General features: G+C 35.5%; 1 protein-coding gene and 1 long non-coding RNA gene across 9 annotated transcripts in view; one reads left to right on the top strand and one right to left on the bottom strand.

The window, feature by feature from the left end:
• The window catches only part of CACNA2D1 (calcium voltage-gated channel auxiliary subunit alpha2delta 1), a 475,096-nt gene that overhangs the window by 346,133 nt on the left and 101,877 nt on the right, over positions 1-27,086 (bottom strand). The gene's annotated exons all lie outside the window — the stretch shown is intronic.
• Positions 11,458-13,282, top strand: LOC144292900 (uncharacterized). Its single transcript, XR_013360299.1, has 2 exons — positions 11,458-11,952; positions 12,991-13,282. It is a non-coding gene; the product is annotated as an uncharacterized LOC144292900 (long non-coding RNA).

Raw genomic sequence — 27,086 nt, 5'->3', positions numbered from 1 at the left:
ATTTTGATACGGTTAAATATACTAGGAAATTTACTTTTTACTATTAGAAAGAACTTATTAAAACCAATAATAAAATACTTTGTGTTTGCTATATAAAATTAAAAGATTTTTTTTTGTTTGATGTGAGTTAGCTACAACATAGAAGCATGATAAAAATAATTTTAACTTGATATCAAGCTCCTTTATCCCAGGTCTTTTTCTCTTGAATCTAGGAATTCAGAGTTACTCACACTTGAAGTTTATATAAGGTGGCCTGACTCATCATTCATTTTTATTATAATTGGATTTTCTGACGCAACATAAATATGACTTTTTGTACTTTGAGATGAAGTGTTTTAATTCTTAGGAGAGAAATATATTTAAAACTGAAAAGACTGACTAAAGGTTAATAACAAATTGTATCATTAACAATCTCCTGATTATTAAAAGCCTATTTCAGAAGTCAAGGAATCTAGTATGCTTAAAATAATTACAGTGAAATCCCTTGTAACAAAACAAATGATTACTCAGATGCAGAGTAGTTGTATCCCTGAAGCGCAGCCCAGCCATACACAACAAAATCTAATCTAAAGTCTAAAAACTATCAATACTACTTTTCTGAAACTTCATAAGGGGATTACACTAATAAATTTGGAGCTAATTTTTTAACTGTATATTTTCCAGCTACATTTCATATTGCTAAAACAGTTCTACTTTGTTTTTACAAGATGATATATTCACTTTATAAAAATCTAATTAAGAAAAGAACAAAAAAAATTAAATCAGTCCAAAACATATCAGCTGAAGATAACAAGTATACAGAGACTTAGAGTTATCAATATTTTGCTAAATTTTTGCATGCTATTTTGCATGCTAAATTAAACAGGCAACAGAAGGAAGCCTTGCCGCCTAATTATCAGTTGCACAAAATCCTTCAGGAAAGGAAGTAAAACACAAGACATCATTATTTGGGAAGAAAAATATGTATTTCTAATACTCTCTTTGCCATTTCCTCAAGTATCCTATAAAGAAAAAAAATTTATAACTGAATGTAAAATGTTCCTCATTACAGCAAGGAACAAATATCAGAGGAGAAAAGATTCATCTATTCAATCTCAGTAACAAGAGCACCTGGCCCACCTACTCCTTCGCCTGTCCAGAAAGGAAAAATATACATATATATGTCTCGACTGTGCTCGGACTCAGACACTGTAATTGGATGGATAATTTCAAAATCTAGCAGGTCGTACTATTCAGTGTATGATGAACATAAATGACTCACTACTATCACACAGGACAACTTTGTGACAATATAACTAAAGGATAGGGGGAAATGTGAGATTACTATGTTAACATGCAGATATTGAACAGGAAGAGCTGTTTCTCTAAGTGACCCTTTTAAAATGGGGTTAACATCTCAGAGCACTGGTGACATCACAATCAGTCTGCTCAATGTGTCAAGCTACACTTTCGCAGCCTTAGGAGCTAAAGCAGTTACAGGAGACGAAGCTTTGAGCTACCACAATTAATTAGCAGAAAGACACATCATTAGAAACCTTCTTGGAGTAGCAGGGAGGATTCTGATGAACTGAGAGGAACTTAGACCTATGAGACCTAACTGTATATTTTATTTTTACAAGAATGTTTCTTTTATAAGCCGTCAAACTCTTATTCACTTCAGTATATACTGGTTTACAATGCAGCTATAGCATTGCCTGACCCCATCCCAACCCCAACAAGGTAGAATGAATCATTCCTCCTATATATTGTCATTGTACCTTGTATGTTCTCACGGTTTCACATCTTGTATAGGATCCTGATCAACTGTATATAAATGTGAATATGAATTCTTGTATCTCTAATATCTATATGCCTGGCTAATAGTCTATATCCAATAAATAAAATGCTAACACTTGACAGCAAAAGGATTTGCACATGTAGTTGAAGACTGATATGCAAAGATCATTTTATATTTCAAGGTCTAGGATACTGTGTTTATTCACTTAAGAAAACTGTATTAGATGCATTACTCCATTCAATAGTATGACAACATCCTTGATAATCAATATGACATAAATGTCTTCTGACAGCTAATACTGAATAAAAATACCATCCCCCATTTAATTTGGGGGGAAGCAGATTTGAAAAATAACCTATCACTTGTTTTCCACACGTAACTTTATCTAATTAAATACAATACTCCTTATTGTAAAAGCTGTAGCATAACAGAAAGAATGTGCAGTATTTAGAAGATTAGCAAACCCCAAGTAAGGTCAACATTTATTTTCAAAAGAAATGAAGATGTACAGAAGTCTTACTGTAATTAAAGAATAAGGAGGGGCCTATAAAAAAATCAAATACTTCTAAGATATAGTGGCTACATTTATTTCTAAGATTACCTTTAGCCTTTTTAATCTAGCTCTGGTCTTCACTAATATCTGTGACTTATGGCTTTGTTCAGCTCATTCTACATAGCGTTACCTCTCAGGAATGTATTTTATTTAAGGTGCTGGAGGCCAGTAATAAAGAATTTTGCTGCTATGTAACAGAAGGAGTAATAAGTAATCTTAAAAATAATTATGTATGCATTCACCATAAACAACCTTATTACCAAATGAGACCCAACCATAATGTTTTACAATTTCTCTTGTACTATGGATATATTAGAAGTAGAATTTTTTGCCAAAGGGTAGTTTTAATTAGAATCAAGTAGGGTAAGGGTGCAACTGAGGTTTAAATTAAAAAAAAATAAAATAAAATAAACTTTCCTTCTTAAATGCATTAAAAAATATATTGTGAAATGCATGAATAATTAGAAAATGTTTAAAAACCCTTCAATTGGACATAAAGAAATATTTGCAGCTATTGCAGAACATAAATGTTAATTAGAATTACTAAATGACATTTGGTATGAATTATTTAAATGTTCTAATAAGTAATAGCTCTAAAAAGCTGTATCACATAAATATTTTCTATGAACTGGGAATGCAAGGACAATGTGGACATTCCCACAGGGACATTCCCATCTTTTATTCCTGTATTTACAAATACTTACTAAAGAAAAGGTCTATAACTATAGTTGCTACTCAAGGTTAATACTACTGTAATGTTATGTCCTTTGAGGTTCCACTGGTTTCCTTTCTTGCTTATATATTTCAGGAGTTGCCAAAATCCAAGTTTTCCATTCATTTCTATAATAACTCTCTAATGTCTGGATGACAGTATCTTCTGTCTTTATGTCAAACTGGAAACTAGAACTCATGAATTAGTTCCCCTTGCTTTATTTTAAATTTCATATTTGTAGTTCAATCACACTACAGAATTTATTTAAAAGGAAGGCTCCCACAAATGGTTTTTATAATAGTGTAAGCTAAAGTAGGCACAACTTAATTAATAAGAAAAACCATGGTAAATGCCAAATCACTTTTATTCAACATGGTGAACTGGAAAAAAATAATTTCTCTCTGTATCATATAGACATGATATAGACATTAAAGAAAAATATAAAAGTTGATCTCATATCAAACTATTCCGAGTAGTTGTAGTTGATTGTCTTTTTTTTTTTGAGAGGTTATGTTAAAGTTGGTTCTTCTATTTCCTTTTCTTTTTTCTGCATTTTTTGTGTTCTCAGAAACAAAAGCAGATTGTTTCTTGTAAAAAGTATAATATAACTATATGATTTCAATGTGTCCTCACTATTATTTCATTGCAACTTTCAGTTTTATTATTATATGAGCAGCAAGCAAATAAACGTGATTCAAAATCATTTTTAAAGCCCTAAGTGAATAGGATTACAACAAAACAAGAAGTATTAGAAAGACCATTAGGGAAACAGAGCTATATTTTAATCAGTAAGTGACTTTTTTACTCGTAAATATTCTTTGAACAGTCCCAGTATATCAGGCACTGTGTAAGGCAAACATAAAGAACAGGAACTGAAATGGGCATCTATGGACATTCACACTTAAGGAGACAAAGTCATAAATGAACAAAAACTTAATATCAGTTTGTTATCACCACTGTAAAGATAATATAGGAGTCTGTAACTCAGAAAAACAATTTGGGGAGTGGGGTAGTTCTGATTCAAACAATACAGTCAAACCGTCTATTTTAATCAACTGACCTTCACACTGAGATCTAAGGAATGAAGACGAAGCACTGACCTGGGAAAGGAAACAGAACATGCAAATATTCTTACAAGAGAATGACGATAAAGAAGGCTCAAGAGCTGAAGCATTTTGAGAGGTCTATAGAAATAAAATGAAATCAAAGAGGAAAAGACAAAACAGATCATACAAGGGCTGACAAGCCTTGATAGAAATACAGAGTTAATTCTAAATGAATAATATTTTGTATAGAAGTAAATGGGAACATGGCTCTTCTGTGATTTCCCATACAGATCATGTTGTCCACATAAAACAAAATTGAAAACACCAATTCATATAAAACTAGAGTTTTATCCAGAATATGTGTGTGTGTGTGGGGGGGGGGGGGGAAGCATTAGTGTTTTGCTTGCTTTAGCCATCATAATTATGCAAGAAAGGCAGTTTTTTGCAGTGATTATTTCTTTTTTTTTTTTCCTTTTTTAAAGATTTTATTTATTTATTCATGAGAGATACACAGAGAGAGAGAGAGAGACACAGGCAGGTTCCACACAGGGAGCCCGACGCGGGACTCAATCCCTGGTCTCCAGGATGACGCCCTGGGCTGAAGGCAGCACTAAACCGCTGAGCCACCTGGGCTGCCCTGCAGTAATTATTTCTACCTTCCGTATGGACACTATCCACTTTTTTTTCTACTAAGAGCAATTATTAAGTGATACTAAAAAACGTTATAGATAATATAAATATATAATATACTCCCTAAAGTTAAAATTACATTACATTCATATAATCTCTCTTTCAAAACAGAGCTAAAATATTTCAATATAGTAATAAGGACCTAGTATCTGGATTACTAATGTTAATGGTTATAAAAAAGAGTTGATGGCAACTTTCAAACTTACATTTTACAAAAAAAAATAAGGTGATAAATAACATCCAAATTTAATTAATTTTACATTGCAATTTAAATTTACAGATTGCAATTTCTTTATTACTGCATAAAAGTTGCAAGAGTAGGAAAGTGAATAGCTAAAGGAAGGTTTGTTATGTGATTACTTTGGTAAATATTTTCTTAGTTTAATGAATCTAAATATGCAAATATTTTATATGTACTACAAAATGTTACTTGTTGTCCCAATTATACATAATGAAAAAACAGAGTTACTGAGAGTAGCCTAATAGGGTTTCATTTATTTACACTTCCATATTAGATGACAAAAAAAGAAAAAAAAAACTGGTATCTAATTTTCAAAAATTTCATATCCTAATACTTTTTTAATAAGTTTCTATTTACATAAATGAGGAATGTCTGCATTAAATTGTACATTGTATTTGATAAATTATATACAAATATATTCTACAACGAGAATATATTTAAAATTTCTTTCTTAAGAAAAAGAATGTTCCATGGACATTTAAACTCTATGGAAAAGCGAAATTTTCATATAATTGTGCCCATTATTAAAACTCTAGATTTTCAGGGTTTTGGTAATTCATATCATAAAGAATATTGTAATTAATGATAAAATTTTCATTTATGTAGTCACTATATATTTCTAATGGTAATATCCAATGAAAAATGGGTACACTCAAATGGTGGCACAAACTTTCAGAGCTCAATCTGAGGATAAGTAATAAAAAGACCTGAAATGTGCACACTCTCAACTCTATGGCATCTAACCCATATAATTTATTTATAGGAATCATCGACGATTTGGGCAATAACTATCTCCAAGAATGTGTACCCCAGCACTACTTACATATAGAAAAACATAAATCAAACCTAATTGTCTACTGACAGGGGAATGTTAAGTAAACTATGTCATGTCCAAAAGATAGTTTAGACAACTACAAAAAGCATTTTATAAAGGAATAGTCAGTAATACAGGAAAATGTGGGAATTGTGGTGGTATGTTAGGAAAATGATACGACATAACTTTTAAGACCCAAAGCATCAGTGGTGACCAGTTTCAAATGGTCCTAACTCTACCACTAATTAATGCTATGACTTTGGGGGTGCCTCGGTGGCACTTGGTTTTGGCTCAGGTCATGATCTGAGGGTCGTGGGATTCAGCTCAGCATGGAGTCTGCTTGAAATTTTCTCTCCTTCTCCCACTGTCCCATGTGCTTGCTCTCTCTCTCTCGCTCTCGCTCTTTCAAATAAATAAATAGTTTAAAATATCTTATGATTTTGAAATATATATTTATCTGAGTTTCAGATAACTTCTCTCTAAAATGATCATTGTGAAGATTCACTGAGACAATAAATTTGAGATATTTATAAAGCAAGAGTCTGATTCATGAATGTACATGCAGACAAACTATATTGGCATAATCTAACTTTTAAAGTAAACATTTTTACAGAATTAATGGAATGATGATATACACCAAAAATATAAATCATGACTATCTCCAGATGATAGGATTTAAACTTTTTTCTCATTCTCAAACTTCTTATATCAAACCTGTATATTTTGTAAATCAAACAATGCATATTACTGTAAAATAATAAATAATAAATAAAAAACAAAACTATAGTATATATTGGGTCAAAGATGTCTACCAATTGTTTAAATACATTAAGTAAAGTAATAAATACCCTTTTCAATTATTTTTATTATATCCCATGCTTTTATGAAAGAAATAATACCATTCTAAAGAAATCAGATGAATGAATAACATCGAAGCCATTACATTTTTAATCTTAATGTTTGGTTTCTTTTCTATCTGAATCTCAAAGTACCAAAGGTTGCCACTACAGACTGGTAAATACTTTTGGCTTGCTTGATTTTATTTTTTTTTCTATTTGTTATACAGTTGCCATCTTAGCTTAAATAAAAATTGAAGAAAAAAAATAAAGTTATATTTGTCTTCATTAATTTTTTATAGACACTAAAGGAATTATACTTGTGTTCAAAATACTAAAAGCATTTATTCTTCCAGTCAGCCGTATGTGCTGGGTCATTAGAGAATGTGAGAAAGCCAGGGAATATTGTTTTCATCCAACCCTTCCAAATACCAAGATAATGAGACTTTTGGCAAAAAAAAAAGTCTTAGTTGTTCCCGTAGTCAGCATACCAAATAAATGTAATGAATATCAAAAATATGTAGGAAGTATTGCAAAGAAATTTAACTTGAGTGAGGTATGCTAACTATTGGCGATCCTATAGCTCCTGAGACAAATATTTTGTTCCAACTTTTGCATGTCAACTTTTTCTTCAAAAAATATTAGAACACTACTTAATTTACTTGATTTGTATTTAAATACAAATAAAAAATAATCATCTATTTTATTTTGCAACTTCAAACAATAGGACTTCTCTCCTGATTCAAATGTCCAATCAACCTAGCAGCAGTAATAATGACATTTTAATATGGTACAGAAATGCAGGAGATAAACTTATTCATCATTACACCCTTGATAATGTGAAGATTCAGAGCAAGTCTAAGTGATAAAGGCTTCAGCACCCTGTACTCCATCATTCTGCTTCATATTACCTGGGGGGGGGGGCGGGGGGGGCGGGGGACGAATAGTTTTTTATCTCTTCTGCTCTGGGTTTTTAAGCTTATTACCTTTCTATAAAAAAGTCCATTACCTCTGGATCACTAGATCTATTGAGATTTGCATTTATTTGCTAGGGCTGCTATAACCAAGTATGACTCTTCTAGATGCTAGAAGTTTGAATACAAATTGTCAGCATGGTTGGTTTCTTCTGAGGCCTCCCTCCTTGATTTGTAGACAGCCATATCATATTGCCCTTGTGTCTTTAGATGATCTTCCCTCTGTGTGCTCATCTGTGTCCTAACCTCTCCTCCTAAGGACACCAGCCCTATTGGATGATGGCCCACCCTAATGACCACCCTTCAGCTTAATTACCTCTTTAAAGATCCTATCTTTGGGATGCGTAGGTGGCTGAATCAGTTAAGCATCCTACTCTTGATTTCAGCTCAGGTCCTGATCTCAGAGTCAGAAGATGGAGCCCCACCTCGGGCTCCATGCTGAGCGTGGAACCTGCCTAAGATTCTCTCTCCCACTCCCTCTGCCCCGTCCCGTGTATGCCTACTCATCTGCATGCTTGTTTGCTCTCAATAAATAAGTAAATAAATAAATAAACATCCTATGGAAAAACAGTCACATTCTGAGGAACTGGGAGCTGGTCTCTAACAAATGAATTTGAGGAAGCACACAAATCAGCCCATAATAAGATCCAAGAGGAAAAAATTAATACAGAGCCTCTTTCCCCAATGGGGTAAATATGTACTGGAAGTTGTACAGACACCTCATATGAGAACTTAAAATAGAAGATTCAGGAAGAGTCGGAATTTAGCATCTATGCTGCCCTCACCCTTACCCCAAGTTGGATGTTGTCCCCCGTGACATTCTAAGACCTCAAAAAGCCATGAAGGAGAATTTCTGCAACTTGTTCTTTGTGTGGGTGTGATAAAGCACTTTAGGGAAATATGGGTGAATGATACAACTGCATTTTTTGTTACTGATCTTGCAACTTTTGTGTAAGTTTAAAATTATCTTGAAATTATTTTTAAATTAGAACCAATTTGAAAACACACACACACACATACGAAGGAAATTAGTTGAGTGAAGTGAATTTTCCTTGCTCTTGAGGTTCAGAATATGCAGGGAGACTCTAAACAAGGGAACTGATTAAAAACTCTGTTATAACATGGACCCAAAGAATTCTTTGTCTTTCAATCCCCGTGGGATTCTTGCATTAGCTTTATTTCAATCACTAGACCACAAACCTAGGAGGCACAGATAAAAAAAATGTTAAGTCCAGAGAGAAGATCAAGTAAAATGATCAGAACAGACTTTAGTGAAACAGAGCATATAAAGAAGAAAGATGAGCTCATGAAAAATAATAAAATAAATGCAGAAGCCACCCCGGTGGCTCAGTCGATTAAGTGCCTGACTCTTGATTTCGGCTCAGTCCATGATTTCAGGGTCATGAGATCAAACTCTGTGTTGGGTTCCAGGCTCAACGGGGAGTCCGCTTGCGATTCTTTCCCTCTGCCCCTCCCCCCATGCTTGCACACTTGTTTTCCCCCTAAAAATTAAAAAAAAAATCTTTAAAAGATAAATAAATAAGTGCAGGGAGTAACATAAAATAAAATCATGGGTTTCCATGAACAAAAAAATTGAGCAGATGAGTTAAAAGAGAGGGTAATCATTATGGATACCTGAATTAGGAGCCTGAAAGCTCAAATGCAAGTTCAAACTGAAGAAAAAACAAAGAAATGCTAATAAAAGAAAAGCTAAAAGATGTGGAGAAGAGATCCAGGCAACCAACCTACCATGCAAATACTAAAATATTTTAAGACTATAGAGTATAAACTAAACATATCCTAGAAAGAAGAGCACCTGAGTTGGAAAAAGACCTGAGTCTAAAGATCAGAATGGCTTCACAGAGTACAATGAATGGATCAGAAATGATCCTCACCTAGGCATATCCTGGTAAAATTCTTGAAATCCAATAAGTAAAGCTTGTACAACTTTTGGGACATATAAACATGCTACAGATCCCATGGTCCTGGGACCGAGCCCTACATCGGGCTCCCTGCTCCTGGAGGAACCTGCTTCTGCCCCTCTCTCTGCCTGCCACTTCCCTTGCTTGTGTTCTCTCTCTCCCTCTTTCCCTCTCTGTCAAACAAATAAATCTTAATCTTTATATATATATAAAATATACATAAAATTTGTTTTGTAGTATGGGAATGCCAGAATCAGAAAAAGTAAACAAAGAGACTCTCAAAAATCAAAAACCTAATATATATTTTACTTAACAAACAACAATATTAGAATCACTAAGCATTACAAAGGAAACAGATACTGAATAGTTTTAATCAGTTTATATAATAATTTAACCATTTAAAATACTTGTTTTAAGCATATTTAACACACTGTTCTAATCACTGATAGGACACAATTCAAGTTTTGTCTCTCACTGAATACTGCTTATTTGTTTGCATACGTTCTCGATAACCCAATAATTTCCTTTCATTACTCACTGTCTTTATAAACATGGTCAAATTGTTTATTCTCTAATCAAAAATGGGGTAAAAAATGATATCCAAAATCTTCATCACTGCTGTTTCTACCTCCAACCCCTCTTTCTTTCACCACCCTCATATATCATACAGAGAAAAACCCAGCTCCTTGCAAAGAGATAGGCCTAGAAGATCTTCCCCCCTCTCTAATAATGAGAACTAAATGTAACGGAATGGCTTTGTCATATGAAGCATAAGGAAAGAACTAAAGTGACTGAATCAGGATTTAATATGTAAATCAAAACACTTCCTCCCATGGTACTTGAACAGGTAAGACCTCGTGAATCAGAAAAAGGAGAGACTAACGTCACTGAGGGCACACGGGGCCAACTCTAGTCTTTCACTAGTTAATGTTAGCTGAATATTATCCAACTTTTTTTTAAAGATTTTATTTATTTACTCATGAGGGACACACAGAGAGAGAGGCAGGGACACAGGCAGAGGGAGAAGCAGGCTCCATGCAGGGAGCCCGACGTGGGACTCGATCTCAGGACCCCGGGTTCAGGCTCTGGGCCGAAGTCAGGCACTCAGCCACCGAGCCCCCCAGGGGCCCCAATATCATCCAGCTTTTAAACATCAGCCATACCATCCATACGATCTTGCATTTGTAGAAGCTATGAAGAGGCTCTGGGAGCTCAGTGCTTCTTCAAATGCGTACACTATTTTCCTTTTTCAACACTGTCACTCAAGGGGAAGTGGGAAATTACTACTGTCACACAAACACGACAAACTGGACGGGCCAGCTCCTGTGCGATGCATGTGGTAAGCCCCTGGCAGGTGGCAGGGCTAATTCCCATGTGCGGGGGGGAGCTCAGAGGAAAGGCCCGGCCTGCCTTGACAGGAACTGCCTCTAAGTCTTCAAACGGCCCTCCTTCCAGAATTTACTCAGTGTGCTCTCTCCACGCAGCCGAGAACCGCTGTTTCCAACCGCAGAGCCCGTCTGAGACCCTTCAGGGGCGGCAGCTGCGGCCCGCGGTGCCCAAGGGGGGCCCACGGTGAGGGCCCATCGCTGCTGCCTAACACGCTGACAGCTTCCAGAGCGGGGGGCCCACGGGAGTGAACGGCCAGCCGAGGACTAGGGACTACCACTTAGTGTCAGAGGAACTTGATCACCCGAGTGCCCCACCAGTAGCAGCCCTGAACCCCCAGGCCAGAAGACTGGCCGACATCGGACACCAGTGAACCTAAAGAAAGATTCCCAAAAGGCAACGTCGTTCCCAATATTACGAAGCTCCAGTAAACAGTCTGAGGGCAAACGAGTAACAGTGACTACAATAAACATCTAGAATGTTTCTGAAGCATCAACATTCTAAGAGAGCTGTTGCAAGTTGTTTGTATTCTACTCAGGAAACTCAGTTGGCCTCCAGGTCTTACCTTCCCACTCTCATGATGCCTCGGCCTCTCTCTCTCTCTCTCTTTTTAAAAATGAGTAAGACGTCTTGTCTTTTAACTGTACACCATGTCCTGCTTCACTCTTTCTCCTCCTTTCTCCCGAACTCTCTCCGTCTCTACGTATCTATCGATTTCAAAGATGATTGCCACATGCAGTGCCTCCTTGGGATGTGTCCGCGGTCTCTGAAGCTTGACCACTCTATCTTCTCCTACAAATGGAACTTAAGAGTTGGTTTGCAGCTTCCAGCGGGGGAGCACAGCTACTCAGACACCGTGACTGAAGATCCAACCTCTCTTTGGCCTAGCATGCGGCTTCAGGAGGGTTACACACAGATCGTGAGGAAGGGCACACCACCTAGCCAACAGGATCGGCCAAGTCAACCCTGCTGATCAGTGGGCTGACAAATGCTGGAGCCAGGTGCCCCTCACATCCATTTTTTCACTAACTGTAGTTAAAAGTTGGTCATTTAAGTATACCTGAAGTTTAGAACTGCACGTGATCCAATTAGCTCTGCATCTTTGCTTATTATCTACCAAGGCTTTAGGAGCCAATAACATTTATTTCCTGAGATGTCAACTAACTGGGCAATATTATACATGTGTATGTGTGTATATGTAGGCATGGACATGTGCGTATGTACGTGCAAAGGTATGTATGTACGTATGGATGTTGGTTTCATTGATCATAATGAGAGTGATTATCTACAGGGTATTTAAGCACAAGTTTAGAAATAAGAACAATTATTTTTTTATCTTTTACTACAACTGGTGTAATAGTCAGACCAGAGTCTCCCTAAACCACTCCCAGACTATATTCATTTAGGGGCATAAAAGTCTCAGCACAGTCTGTGACTTGTAGATACTCTTAAATGGCTCATATCCTATATAAGCCCAAGTAACTACAACTGAACTTAATAAAAAAAATTTAGGATTTTGTGATCTCTGCCTCCATCAGCCAACATCCACACAGTTTTACATGAGTACTAAACGCATGACAGTCATGGAAAAGTCAGATCCTCTCTCTTTTGTTCCCTCCATTCCTTCTTTCTTCTCTTTCAGTCCATCACTGCCACTAAAATTAAAATAAGGAACCACTGCCAATTCTTGTGTGTAGCACATCTTATATAAAATAAAGAAAATAGGGCAACCCCTGTGGCTCAGCAGTTTAGCGCCGCTTACAGCCTAGGGCCTGATCCTGGAGACCCAGGATCGAGTCCCACGTCAGGCTCCCTGCATGAAGCCTGCTTCTCCCTCTGCCTGTGTCTCTGCCACTCTCTCTCTCTCTCTCTCTCTGTGTGTGTTTCTCATGAATAAATAAATAAAATCTTTAAAAAATAAAAATAAAGAAAATAATCTTATTTTGAAAGAAAAATACCAACCTAGAATTACATGACCTCTGAATATACTTCAAAATTTCCAATTCTATACTTCCTCCCCTTATCACATTATGTAATAGTGAGAAGAAGAGAAGGAGGAAGAAGAACAAGAGTAGGAAGAAGAGGGGAGAAGGAGAGAGGAAGAGAGAAGAAATTATTAAATGGAATAATACTCTACTCAGTAGAGTATCTGGCACATAGGAAGTCAAAGCAGAATGAGAAGAAATGCTATCAAGTTTGGGAATTACATGGATCTGGATTCAAATCCTTAGGCAAAGTATCTCCATAAAATAGGGATTATTTTAAGACCAAGAGCAAAAGTATGTTGTAAGGACTAAATAAATAAATGCAAATAAAGTCCTTAGCACAGTGCCTAGAATACAGTGATCATTTAATAAATTATTATTATTACTATTATCCTTCTATTTAAGGTGTTATATAAGGTCTTTGTTAGTTTTAGAACACTGTAATATTTGAACTTAAAAATGTCATCACTCTCTACTGAGAAACTGTGGGGATTAATTTCATCCCAATGGATACAATTAGAGGGTCAAACTGTAGTTACTAAATAAAGGCATGAGAAATTATATACTCTATTAATGTGTTTTGATCTCCTAAGTCTAAAAAAGCCCATTCGAGTGGAGCAAGTTGATGTGTGCAAAGTCATTTAAAGAAAATGGACATTTCTGCAAAAGTCAAACTCATTATGATTAACTACAGGCAAAAATGGCTATTGCACATTCGCATCATAAAGAAGTATTCTGAGCACATAAATATCATACAAGATGATTTATTTAATTCTCTTCCTTTTTAAGAGGTCACATTCTGTTGTGCAGAAGAAAAAATGGCATAGGCAGTAATGTATATAGGGCAATAAATTCTCTGTAAGCCCTCTTGTAGAAAATGAGTCATTATGATGTGTTATTGGACTTTGGAGTCAGCTGACCTACAATTTCTGAGAAAAAAATCAGTACAAACAATGAGAAGCGATTGGACTGTCAGGCAACAAGAGACCAACATTTACAGGAGCAGCTGCAATTAGGGAGTAATGAGTCCTGGGACTAAATGAATAAATTAGCCACAGAAGGCGTGGACAATCTTTTGTAACTAATGCCTCGCCTGTCAAGACACAACTTGGTTTTTGCTCTTAACTGGGCTTCGATGGTGTCAGATGCCCTAGAATACAAGGTCTGCCGACAGCAGGATCACTCACGCACAGTGCGGCGTGTTGGCATGCTGCCTGTGGCTGAGATAATGCACGCGAGATAGAGCATATGAGCTGGTATGCATAATCAGCAACAGCAACTCTTAGGCTGATTTTTTTTTTTAAATAAATCTGGAAGACAGATGTTTGCCCCAGCCAGCCTGTTAATTTTGCACTGATTATGTTGCCAACAACAAAGGCACTAATCTGTAGAGAACAGTATGAGTTTTTGACATTATTATAATAATTAAAAACTATCATTTAAAATTAAGTCTTGTTTAAGGAACCGTATTTAACTTATTATACTGGGCTAAAGGCAACCTTGTGACTCCCACCTGAGTCTATCAGAAGCCCTGTTATTTAAAAACAAATATAAAAAAAAGGGAAGAAGAAATTGGTGGAAAGATTAAAGATGTCTGTTTTCTTAAAAGAAAAGTATAAATGTCTCACCTGTGTTTTGACTCATCCATCCTTTTATATGACTTAATTCTAAGAAAATAAAAATCAAAAATTTCTCCATATGTAAAGATGTGCTATAGACAGTATTAGTACTGTCTATGTTAACAATATAGAAACAAAGTCTCTCAATAGGAGACTGGCTAAATAAATAATATATTAATATAATAAATACTACAAAGCTATTAAAATAACTATATGCATTAGAATCCAGTGACATAAACATCTCCATAAACAATATTGGTAAATCACACACACACACACACACACACACACACACACACAGGATGGGTAAAGGGTAATCACCAAATTGTGTAAAAAAAAAAAAAAGTCATTTACTCTAGTGGATTCTAAAGAGAAGTTTGATTTTCATCTTACGCTATATTTTTGTACTGTTTAAATTATTTACAAGGATATACTTGTATATTTATCAACATAAGTTAAAAATATATCAGAATCATCTAATATACATATCATCTACCATACAACCCACAAAGAATAAATAACACCTCTTGCTGCTGGATCACATGTATGAAAAACGGTTAACTTGCCGTTACACTGTGATTGTTCTGAGTGCTCCCTTACAAATTAAATTACCATCTTCAATTCTGACCTCTACGTTTTAAGGAAGTTGGAGAATAAATCTTTGATAAGTTCCAGAACACAGCACAAAATGTAAAAGGAATAGAAAACACGTCCATATACATATACAGGAACGCTAAAGAAGCTACAGCTCCTTAGGTTACAGGGCCTGGCTTATTAAAAGGCAGAGGGAGAGTCAGCGATGCCCAGGATTAACCTGTTCCACTTAGTACTGAGTTAGACAGCTTTGCTTCGTCAGGGCAACCCCTCATCCTCAGACACCATAATGTACCTGCCACGTAAGATTGTTCTGAAGCTTGAATCTGAAACGGGTAAACAATTTAAAACAATGCCCAGCAATGATGACTACTCAGCAAACAGGAATCATCATTATTTGTTAGGAATGCTAAGCCATGATGAGTCGATGGTTCTCGCCACCCTCAACCCTCCCAACACACACACACACAAAATTAGATGGTCTTATAAGGATTAGGCCAATCGAAATGTAATGCACACAGAGAACAGAAAACAAAATAGTTTTAAATGAGACAAGGACGTGGACGTTAGAAATAATTTCTTGAAAAACAAGCAAAGTAACAACAGCAAGGTATTACAAATAATGGGAAGTTTCGTCGCCAAAAATATTTGAGAAAAGAACGACACCGTCCCTAATCTTGGTAGTTTAGACATTTACCTGCCTGAAAGGAGGTCAGAAAAATGAATTCCCCAAATTCCTACAAGATTTACGGTTCTATGATATTTTAATTAAAATTAACGGGGCTTTCCGTCATTCTGATGGTAGATTGTGTCAGGGGATTTTAAGGAAGGCAAAGACAGCTCATCTTTGCAAAAGCAGTTCTTGATTTTATAACCTCTAAAAAATTATTGAGAATAGAATCAAAAAGAATCCTCATGTATATCAAAAAAAAAAAAAAAAAAAAAAGCTGGGATGGCACTGCCTATCACATAAAGGTCTTCCACCTGCGTGTTATTCAGTGAAAGCTAGAAAATGAATTCACCGAAGAAGGTTTAGGGTTTAGAGTTTATGTAATTCTGCAATAGGATAATAAGGGGTTAATGGGTAAAAAGATAAACACTAGATTAAAAAAAAACGAAGTTAAGAAGAATATTCAGGAATCAGACCACCACTGGAAGTTCAAGTCATTAAACAGTTAAAACAGTGTTTAGAGTAAACACTGCTTGATCAGATTCTCTCCAAATATATGGCATACTATGAAGTTTGAGCTACAAATCCTATTATATGAATCAAAGAGGGTGGCCTTAGATTAACCCTAGTGTGTCTAGATTTATTTTTATGCAAACCATCATACTACTAGCACATTTAAATCGGAGCATTTCTATCATGCTATTGGGACAAGTTTATAATTTCATTAAAAAAAAGTAGAAAGAAAAATGGATTTTTTTTTTTTTTGCCTCACTTTGAGGTAATCTTTTAACAATTGTTACAGGTTTTATAAACTCTCAAGTCACCAAGTGAAGACTGATGACGATCATCATAGGAACAGGACTGGACAAATCCCATGACCAGGTCCAGTTGTCCCATTAGTCACCTGGGTGGGTGCAAGGTTGGCCAGCTTCATGGATGTGCCACCTGTGTAATCGAATTGAGACTGCTCAGGAAGACCCGACAACTGGTGCAACACTCGGCTGCTGCCATCTTAAAAATTCGTGATCACTTTTTAAAAAGTAGGGCCACATTTTCATTTTGTACTGGGCCCCACAAACTACATAGTCATTCCAGCCTATGTAAGCTTTGTAAGTCCCTTCATGCATCAAATTCTCATTTCCTAAATGCAATCAACAAACCCAACACTCTTTTACACAAATTTTTCAATGGCTGCATTATCAGAGCACACGTTACTTTGGTCAAATTGCCAACAGAATAAGGCTCTTACTGATATTTTAAATATTACTTTTAGATCCTATGGAATTAAGGCAACTCAAGACTATGAAAATCACATTCCCAAAAGACATTTCTTTGACCATAAAGAGACTACAACTGTTGCTTGAAACCTACACTGTTTGAACACATTCTGTTAAAAAACTAGGCTCTCTATACCTTTCACTGTGCCCTGCCAGTTAAAGGCGACTACCTTTTTTTCAAAAGTGTCTTTGTTTACACGGTCACTTAGCGCAGACACTACTTGATGGAATGAGGGACGGAGAAAATTCACTCTGGCACCAAGTCATTTACAACAGAAAGTACTGTTTCAAAACACTTCACTGCTAACCTTTAAAGAACATATTAATTAGAACAGAATACAATCAAAATTAAAACACTGAGTTGGTAAAGAGTAGCCACCTAGTTCCAGGGCATATGGATCTGTTTCCCTTGTAGTGTCATTTAAGAAGTCCTAAACATAGGTCTGGGTGCTTCACCATCCCTTCTATTTGGCCCCCAATTCCTATCGTTATGTTAGATTTAAAAATCCATAAAGCTGCCCCTAAACTGTGTAACCTGAGAGAGGAAATGTGATGGTATTGCTAGAGATTTCCATTTGACACATTAACAAATAGTATCAAGAAATACAGGCATCTCCCATTTAACCCAGTAATCTGCTTCCCAAAAACCTGATATATTTTGAGTGAAAAATTCTGAAAGTCTATCATTTATTATGTTGAATGGAAAAAATTCATAGTGTATGTATATCAATCCATACCCCTAACCAACTTTTTAAAACCTAAGTAGAACAGTATAACATGCATTTAGCGAATATAAGAAACTCTTAAACGAGAATGTAAAAGCACTACAAACACTGCTTCCTGATGAAAAGATAAATAGGATTGTTAACGGACAATCAGCCTGCGTGGCCTCTCAGTGCCAACAGCAAACATGCACATCTCCATGGTTGGCACCTGGCCTGCTCTTTAAAGCATCTACACAGGATTCTGATGTGCTAATTGAATTTAGAATGTAAATTAAGACTCTTCCCAGATATCACATTATTTAAAAAATATTGAGTTTGGAGGCTGTAAATATAAATAGTTACCTTATAGGAATCAGCAAAAAAGAAACCAAGAAAGAAAAATACCTTACTGAGAAATCTGTCTACTCTGTGAAAACTGGATTTCAAAACTCAAGAGTCATTTTATTGCAAAAACATTAACTGAGAAGACATTCTGCAGGTTATGTACGTCCGTATTTTATTAGTAGCTAATTTCCGCTTTAAGTATGTGTTAGATGCGATGGGCCAAACGAAACAGATGAAGATGCTGACATGCCAGGAGTTTAATCCAAAGCTACCATGGGACTCCATTAAAGGCATAATGGCACCTTTAAGGAGAGATCTAAGTTGACTGGACAAATGACACATAAATATATTTTGGCTAAGATTGTTGAGATGTCACTGAGGTGAGAAATATGGTGCACTGAGCTAACAACTATATAATCTAAAAACAGGAACTCAAGCCCAAATATGCCACTCTATGTAAGACTTGGGCAAGACCTTCAATTTTTCTAAGTTTTCAGGTGAGTTTTCTGATGCATTGTGAAGACTAAATGAGTTAATGTTGTATGTTTTTAAACTAATGGAGGCACACAGGAAACACCAAGTATTCTGTAGAGATACGTAAGTGGGTTTGATTTATTTGCCAGCTGTGTAAAATTGAAATTTTTTAAATTCTCTGAACTTTCCCTTTTTCATCTGTAAAATGAAAACAGTTATACCAACTTTGTAGAATATAAGTTGTGGTAGACATATATAGGAAGAGCCTAGCAAACTGTTTGGACCATAGTATACATTCACTATGTGCTGATTATTAACTTGCTCAGCACCATTAAAACCCTAAAACCTTTCACTCTTTTCCATCTTAGTAACCTGCTCACTCACTCATGCCTCAATCTTGTCATCCCTAGAACTCTTCATTTCTCAAATTTCCAACATTTACCACAATGTCTTGTTTCTCCAACGTTCCCTATAATCTTACACTTTATCCACATAAAAATGTCTCCTCTCTTGAACTTGGAATTCTTGACAATTACCAGACCACGTACCGTGGCTCAGGATTTCAAACTTTTCAACTACCGCTAATTCTTAAGTATCCTTGATGTTTACAAAATATATCCTGCCAATTTTCAACCCAAGATGGATTTGGCAGTCCTTTCAAGTACTACCACCCATACTGTGCCAACACCTTGCTGGAGAAAGCTGATTTAGTTGTTCATATAATGATTATTTTGAAGGAGTGGGACTCTACATACATACATACATCCCAACAATGTTTTCCTCTCTTTCCTCTGCTTCCTTAATTTGAATTTTCTCTAGACATTCTTCCCTAAAACACACTCTAAATCTTGAAAAGGTCTTCATGGAGACACTGGCTGGATGGATATACATTTTAATTAAAGGCACCACATTTCTTGCTTCCTCTTGGAGCCAGAGGTTACTGAGTGAGATGGACAAGAAATAACAGAATGGGACTTCCACAAACCTCTTGAGCTACCTACCTCCAGGTTTCTTGTTACATGAGAGAAAACAAACCTGCCATCTGTTTAAATTGCTCATTAGTTGCCTTGAGTATTAATCATATTTGAACATAACTTCAAGCCTTACAGAGTCTGTAACTTTTCCATTCAGCATTGTATATACTACTTCTATCCCTAAAAATAATCTCAGCTTATCAATTAAAATATCTAATCTAGGTTAAAAATTGAAAGTCTAATAAGCCTAATTTAAAATTTATTTGTAATACCATTACTAGCCTGGTACTGGTTCAGGCTAAGAAATTTCAGGAGATTCAGATTAAGAAGTATGGGAGAGATCTATTTCCACTCTCTGAGCTTTTTCTCCTGATCCCATCTGCACCCCCCGCCCCTTACCAGCTCACAGGTGCTGATTTTAGCAGCATCACTATGAGAAGCTGGCAACGGAAGGCCCTTTCTTGACTGTAATTATGTGTTGGTCCTCTCTGAGAGCAGCAAATGTTCCCTTCTTAGGAGGTGCTTTTCTGCATTGCCTGAAGCCAGGCAGTTCATACAATTGCAATCCCACACTTCTGGCTGCCATTTACTGCTCTACCCCTCAATTCCCATCTACCTCTTTCTGCTAAACTGGCTTTGGCCTTGGCAGGAAGCCCTACTTCCTGGAGTTGCAGACCAGCTCTGTAGGTAGCTGTAGGCTGTCCTACAAGGCCTACCTCTTCTGTGTGTAAGCTTGTACAGAGTGAAGCCACCTTTCATTGCTCAGCCACCAGGACAGCATGTCTAGCCTCAGCACTGCATGTTTAGTATCTAGAGGCATGTATCAAAACCAAATAAATAAAAGTAATCTCAGCTTTGCAAAACACATGCAGACTACCTGGTCCCTTTACCACTCGCAGAGTCAAAGGGATATATGTATATAAACAATCTGAGTAATCCTCTCAAAGACATTTATACTAACAAAAGAAGAGTAAGCATACTCGTGTTCTTCTGGGAACACAGAAATAGCACAACATTTCATACTCTTTCCAAAGTAATTTCTCTCGTTCTTGTCAATCTGGATAAATTTATAACTACAAGACAAATTTTGAACTAATGGTCAAAACACACACACACACACACACACACACACACACACACACAGAATTTCAGAGAGCTCTTTCAAATTCATATGCAGCCCAAGACCTCATTTTTAGAATATGAAGGTATTTTGTGCCTTCTGTTTTTTCTCAGTGTTAGGAAGGCCCTAGGTTTTATTTATCAGCCACTTCACTTACCCACAGCAAACTCTCCACTTTTTCTTTAGTATGGTCTTTAGTATGGTCCTGAAGTTCCCACAGCCCCTTCATTCTTCACATAAAATATTAACGTCTACTTCACCAAGAGAGAAGCAGTAATTCAGTGGGACTTTCAGATTTTCTCTATCTGCAAAGTCTTTATTCATTTTTAATATCTCTTTTGTCTCAAGTGAAAAATACCACTATCTTTTCAAAGACAAATGGCATGACTCTGATCTTCTCTGTACCTGTTTTTACTGGAGTCAATCTTCAACATTCAGGTTGTTTGTTTTTTTGGGTTTTGGGTTTTTTTTTCCCCCAAATGTTACAGATTCCTCTCTTTCAGTCTATAAATATACTTATATACCTCCATTCTCAAAAACAAACAGAAAAGAAAAACAAAGTATTTAATAAGACTCCATGTTTCTGTTTCACTGTCCTACCAAATTTCATGAAGACACAAATTTCTTGACAATTTATCATGTCCCAATCACTTTTTAACACTGTAGTCTTTACTCTGTTCCAACACATTCTAATAAATCTGTTTTCACAGAAGTAAAACATTGACTCTTAGTAGCCAAATACAATACATTTTTTACTCTTCTTTGAGTCTCTGAAGAATTTCACCTTTCCTCCTGTATCTCTTTACCACCTCTTTGAACCTAAATTTTCTGAGATTTCTTCCTATGTTTCCAAGTTAAAATCTCTAGAGATAAAGGTCGGGAACCTGCATTTTTAGCCAACTCTAGAGGCATTTCTGACAAACGTGAAAGAGGCAGAACCATGGGTTTAGGAGCTAAAGAAACATTAAAAAAAGAAAGAAAGAAAAAGAAAACACAACCAGTTTGATTAAACAACAGTAATGTAATCCTCCAGAAAAAAGACCCTACTTTAAGAATCATTGAAAACATTTGTCATTTTCTTCTTTTCATTTTCTAATCATAAGCTCAATATCAAGAATAGAAAAAAAGGTTGGGCATATTACAATATTTAAAGCTTTGTAATAAACTGAAATAGTTTTAATTAAAGTTACCAGGACACCAGAGGGAGACAGGATACACCATAATTGCAAAAGTGTCACCACAGAAATTCAGTTATTACAACCTTGATCCTATTTTCTTTTAGCAAAATATCTGGAAACCTTCATTTACTCAGCAAATTTCCTTAGCCAGGCAGGTTAGTGAACCATGCATGAGACCACTGATTTTATTCACCTCCATCCTTCAGAAGGCACCACTAGAAATTGGAACATTATTGTGCTGAAGAGCCTTCTCCCATGAGCTATGTGTGCATAGTTGCAGGTTTTTCCAGCCTAGTTCAGGCTAAAATAAATGTGGATAATAACTATGTTAAATGTTTACTGTGATTTTGTGGTGTTTTTGTGGAGAGAGTTGTTGCTTGTAAACATTCTTTGATTTGAGACTGTTTAAGAATAATTCAATATTAGCAATTAATAATGTTAATGTTGATTAATGTTAATAATCATCCCATTAAGCCATTTTCTGAGACAAAGATGTAACAAATGCCAGAAAAATAGTCATTTAGAAATAATTTTGGGAATAAAGTGTTTGAAATTACCTGCTTGGGCTTGGAAGGAAAACAAAAAATAAAGATTGTAGACTGATACCCTCAAATTGAATTGCACCACTACTTCATTTCATCTAAACAAGTCTTGAGCAAGGACACTGATCTGTCTGAATTTCCTCATTTATGAAACAAGAATAAGTAAACGTTTAGTGTTCCTACTTCACAGGCTATATGTAAGAGCCTAATGAACATCAATCATCAGAAACATGTTTTTATATAGTTGTAAAGACAAAACAAAACCAAAAAACCAATCATTTAACTGTTTTTTTAAGCAATCACTTTTTAAGCAAAAGTCTGTTCTGCTATAAAAGAGATAGTTTTAGGGCAAAAGTAACTAAAAATGATTGATTGATTTCTCTTTCAGCTCTAATGCTGGTTGAGGGAACAGATAAAAAGACCACAGCATTAAATAAGTGTGAATAAAAAAAAAAAAAGAAAATCTTGGTAGGAGTAGTTTAGAGTCAAACACTTAAGCAAATGCAAGATAAACAAAAAGCAATACAACAAATTACAATTCCGTTTTAAATCAACAGGCTTTAACAGAATTTAAAATCTAAGGTTCAAAAACATAAAATCTGTGTATATGCATGCACAATAAAAAGTATCGCAGATATTGAAAAGTAATCATTCCACTAAAAGGAAGGAAGGAAGGAAGGAAGGAAGGAAGGAAGGAAGGAAGGAAGGAAGAAGGAAGGAAGGAAGGAAGGAAGGAAGGAAGGAAGGAAGGAAGGAAGGAAGGTTGGTTAAAGAAAAGCCTCCAGCTGTTCATTTTCTTTAAAAGATAAAACAAACTGAATTATTAACTATAAACCGGCAATTTCTTCAGTACATATGTGAGTAAAAAACGAACTGAATTTAGTTCTTCATCTTACGTTCCAATCTTGATACTGAAGAAGAATAAGGGTTTAAAATTTTCTCACATTTAAATAAAAAAGAAAAAAATTTTCAATATTCTATTATTTTCATTTAGTCATTTTTTGAAGATGGGTAATTGATACAGGAGTCACTAAAAAAATTCATAACCTTCCAGAATATTCTATCAACTGGAATATCCAATTCTTAAGTAATCTGAATGAACAATAGTTTATAGCATACTCCTTAGTCATTTCCTCTATGATTATAAACTTTTTTCATGCCAAAAGATGTATTTCTGTAGTAAGTAAGAATGCAGAGCTTGAAGTCAGACACCTGAATCTGAATGCTCTTCCATTCTTGCTAATTCATAGTTTTTGTACTGGAAGTATCAATATCACCTGGGAGCTTATTAGAACTGTAGTATCTCTGGCCAGGTCTACTGAATAAGCTAGTACATTTTAACAAGTGCCATAGCTGAACTAATGTTCATTAAAATTTAAGAAGCACTGACATACATTAGTTATCAGATAAATTTCTTTGAGCAAGTTAGAGGATTTCTCAAAGACTCAGTTTTCTCACTGAAAAAATGACACTAATAATGATATCAAGAGCTTAGTTCACTATGAGAAATAATCAGATACTATTACTTACTAAATGCTCATAAGGTCTAACTGGTATTAAATTTTATCATCTACCTCAAATTTTTATATTCATTACTTTTCCAGTATATTTACTTGTGGAATTACACTGGCAACCTGCTCAGATAAATTAAGCTCTTTTAGTCAAGAAGTCTTCCTGAGTATAAGCCTACAACAAAAATAGAGCTTAATTAATAATGCTATCTTGCATTCATTTACAGTACAATGTAGCACCTGTTTTTCAATTAGCTTCAAAACATTTCCCTTTGAAATAATGTGTTTTCTGTTTTTGTAGAATCAAAAAAGTTAAATAAAGAATTTAGTTTGAAAACAAACAGGACTCTTTCTCCCTGACATATAATCTAATTCCACAATTAAACAGTCATTGTGGTTTCTGTACTCTGCCATTCATGCATTAGGATAGTCACTGATCCCCCATAGGACTCAAATAATGCACCAGGTGTCTAGAGCTTCAATTCCAAATGATAGAAAAGAAGGTCTCAATAGGCTCCATCCTAATCCAATTAAGGCAAGATACATCATATTTCATTCTATGGTCTTTTTTCATGGGACTTTGATGTCCGGATTATCTACTTCTTACTTTCGGAGGAAAAAGGTAAGCTGATAAAAATTAATATAATTGGAATCCTTTCCAGTTGTCATTGAGTGAATATTAACCACTTAAGTAGAAAATATGTATCTTATTTTTATTAAATAAACTTTAATTAAAAAACACACTTAATATCTACAAATGATGCTTAAAAACTGAAAGGAAGAATGCATTGAATCCTCCAGTAATGAAAACTTCTCATGGATAACTCATTTATATATTTCTTAAAAATTAAATGTTTCAACTTCTGCCAATACGGTATTTTAAATATTCCAAAGAACTCTCCTGTTACATTACAACAAGATCCTGGATATTTTAAGAAACATAAAGATTTATAAGTGTCAAAAAAGCAGGCAAAATTTCTGAGTGCCAAGATATACATATAATATAGTAAGCTAAAAATCTGAACTGTGAGTGATAAGTAAACCGGAAATTCAGAGTTGTCCTGGGACAAATTCTTGTAACAATGCTGTGATTTGTAGACTAACAGAAGCTAAACGTAAGCTCCAGCATTATATCTAACAGAAGATGTATAGGAACTCCACGAAGAAATTTTAAAATGTTGTTGAATGGAATAAAATTTTGCTCAACGGTGAGAATAGTATATTTATAAAGTGAAAGCAAAATATCATAATGATATCAGTCTTCCCAATTTGGTCTGAGTCAATGCAAATCAATCAAAATCCCAGTAAGGATTTTACTGGGTAATAACATGCTGAATCTAAAATTTAGATTACATGTGAAAGTTCAAGAATACTCAAGATCCGGGACACCTGGGTGGCTCAGTGATTGAGCATCTGCCTTCAGCTCAGGGCATGATCCTGGGGTCCTGGGATCCAGTCCCACATCGGGCTCCCTGCAGGGAGCCTGCTTCTCCCTCTGCATGTCTCTGCCTCTCTCTCTGTGTCCCTCATGAATAAATAAATTTTTAAAAACCCTTTAAAAAAAAAAACACTCAAGATCCTTCTGAAGAATATGGTGAGGGACTGGACCTACTAGATATCTAGCTTGATAACTGGAGCCCACTGCAGTAATGGAAGCTAAATAATGGCCCTGGGAAAATTGGTTAGGAAAACATTTAATTTAAAGTGCAACTTAATACTATATACTGACATCAGCTGAAGGTAGATTAAATAAATCTTAAAGACACAGAACTTTTTATAATAAAAAAAATATAACAGGGATGTCTGGGTGGCTCAGTGGTTGAGCACCTGCCTTTGGATCAGGGCATAACCCCAGTGTCCCGGGATGGAGTCCAGGATCGAGTCCCACATCGGGCTCCCTGCAGGGAGCCTGTTTCTCCCTCTGCCTATGTTTCTGCCTCTCTCTCTGTGTCTCTCATGAATAAATAAATAAAACTCCCTAAAAAATAAATAAATAACAAATATTTACAATCTCAAGATGGGGAAGGATTTTTAAAACACACACCCTGAAATACTTTTTTTTAATAAACATTTTTTAAAGGTGACTTTGACTACATTAAGAACATCTTTTATCAAAATACACCATAAGGACAATGAAAAGGTAAGTCACAAGCAAGTCACAAAAAGTTATTTGCATTATATAGAACTTAAATGAGCTACCATCAAGAATACACCACCTACAAATCAATTTAAAAAATTAAAATGTCCAAAAGATATGAACAGATATTTCACTAAAGAAACAAAAATGGTTAAAGAACATAAAATGTCTGCCTCATTAATAAGAAATAGATACTAGTTTACACCCATTTGATGGCCTATAATTGAGAAGTCTGACATGGCCATTTATTGGTCAGAATATGGATCAACGGGGACTCGTATGCAGCTGGCGGAAGTGTAAACTGATACAACCATTTTGGAAAACAGTTTTCATACTTCTGTAAAGCTGACTTTGTGAGCCTATTATTTCTACTACCACGTACATAACACCCTACAGGTATCCCTGCACATGTGTACCATTGTCATGTTCAAGAAAATTCAGCAGCAGTATTCATAGTAGTGCTCATCTAGAGATAATTCAAATAATAATTTACCAAGAGGGAATAAATGAGCCAATTGTTATACACCCTCATAAAATAATATTTAGCTGTGAATAAGAGCAAATTAAAGCTACCCCCAGATAAATCATACAAACGTAACAAGGAAGAAAGCAAGTCGCTGATGGCTACCTACATTACAACATGATTTTCATAAAGCTGAGAAACAAGCAAACTAACCACCACCATGTTTCGCAACACATTTATGTGAGGTACTTCTATTTTTAAAAATAAAAAAAAATAAATTAAATAAATAAATAAATAAATAAATAAATAAATACAAACAAAAATAAAAGAAATGAGTAACCAAATATCAAGCAACTTGGCTGCCTCTGGCAGGGAGGAAGGTGAAGCAGAGGAGAATACTGCAAAGGAAGCTTTAAGGGTACTGGCAATATTTGTGGGTTTTATGCTGTATGACAGATCTAAACATTATTATGCATCATAACTTATACATGTATAAGTAGATGTATGTACCAATTAAATATGCTGTTCCTATGTTATAAAGC

The sequence above is a fragment of the Canis aureus genome, chromosome 21, assembly GCF_053574225.1.
Source record: "Canis aureus isolate CA01 chromosome 21, VMU_Caureus_v.1.0, whole genome shotgun sequence".
In the NCBI taxonomy this organism is placed as follows: domain Eukaryota; kingdom Metazoa; phylum Chordata; class Mammalia; order Carnivora; family Canidae; genus Canis; species Canis aureus.
The sequence above is the reverse complement of the archived record's forward strand: the minus strand, read 5'-3'. Positions and strand labels throughout refer to the sequence as shown.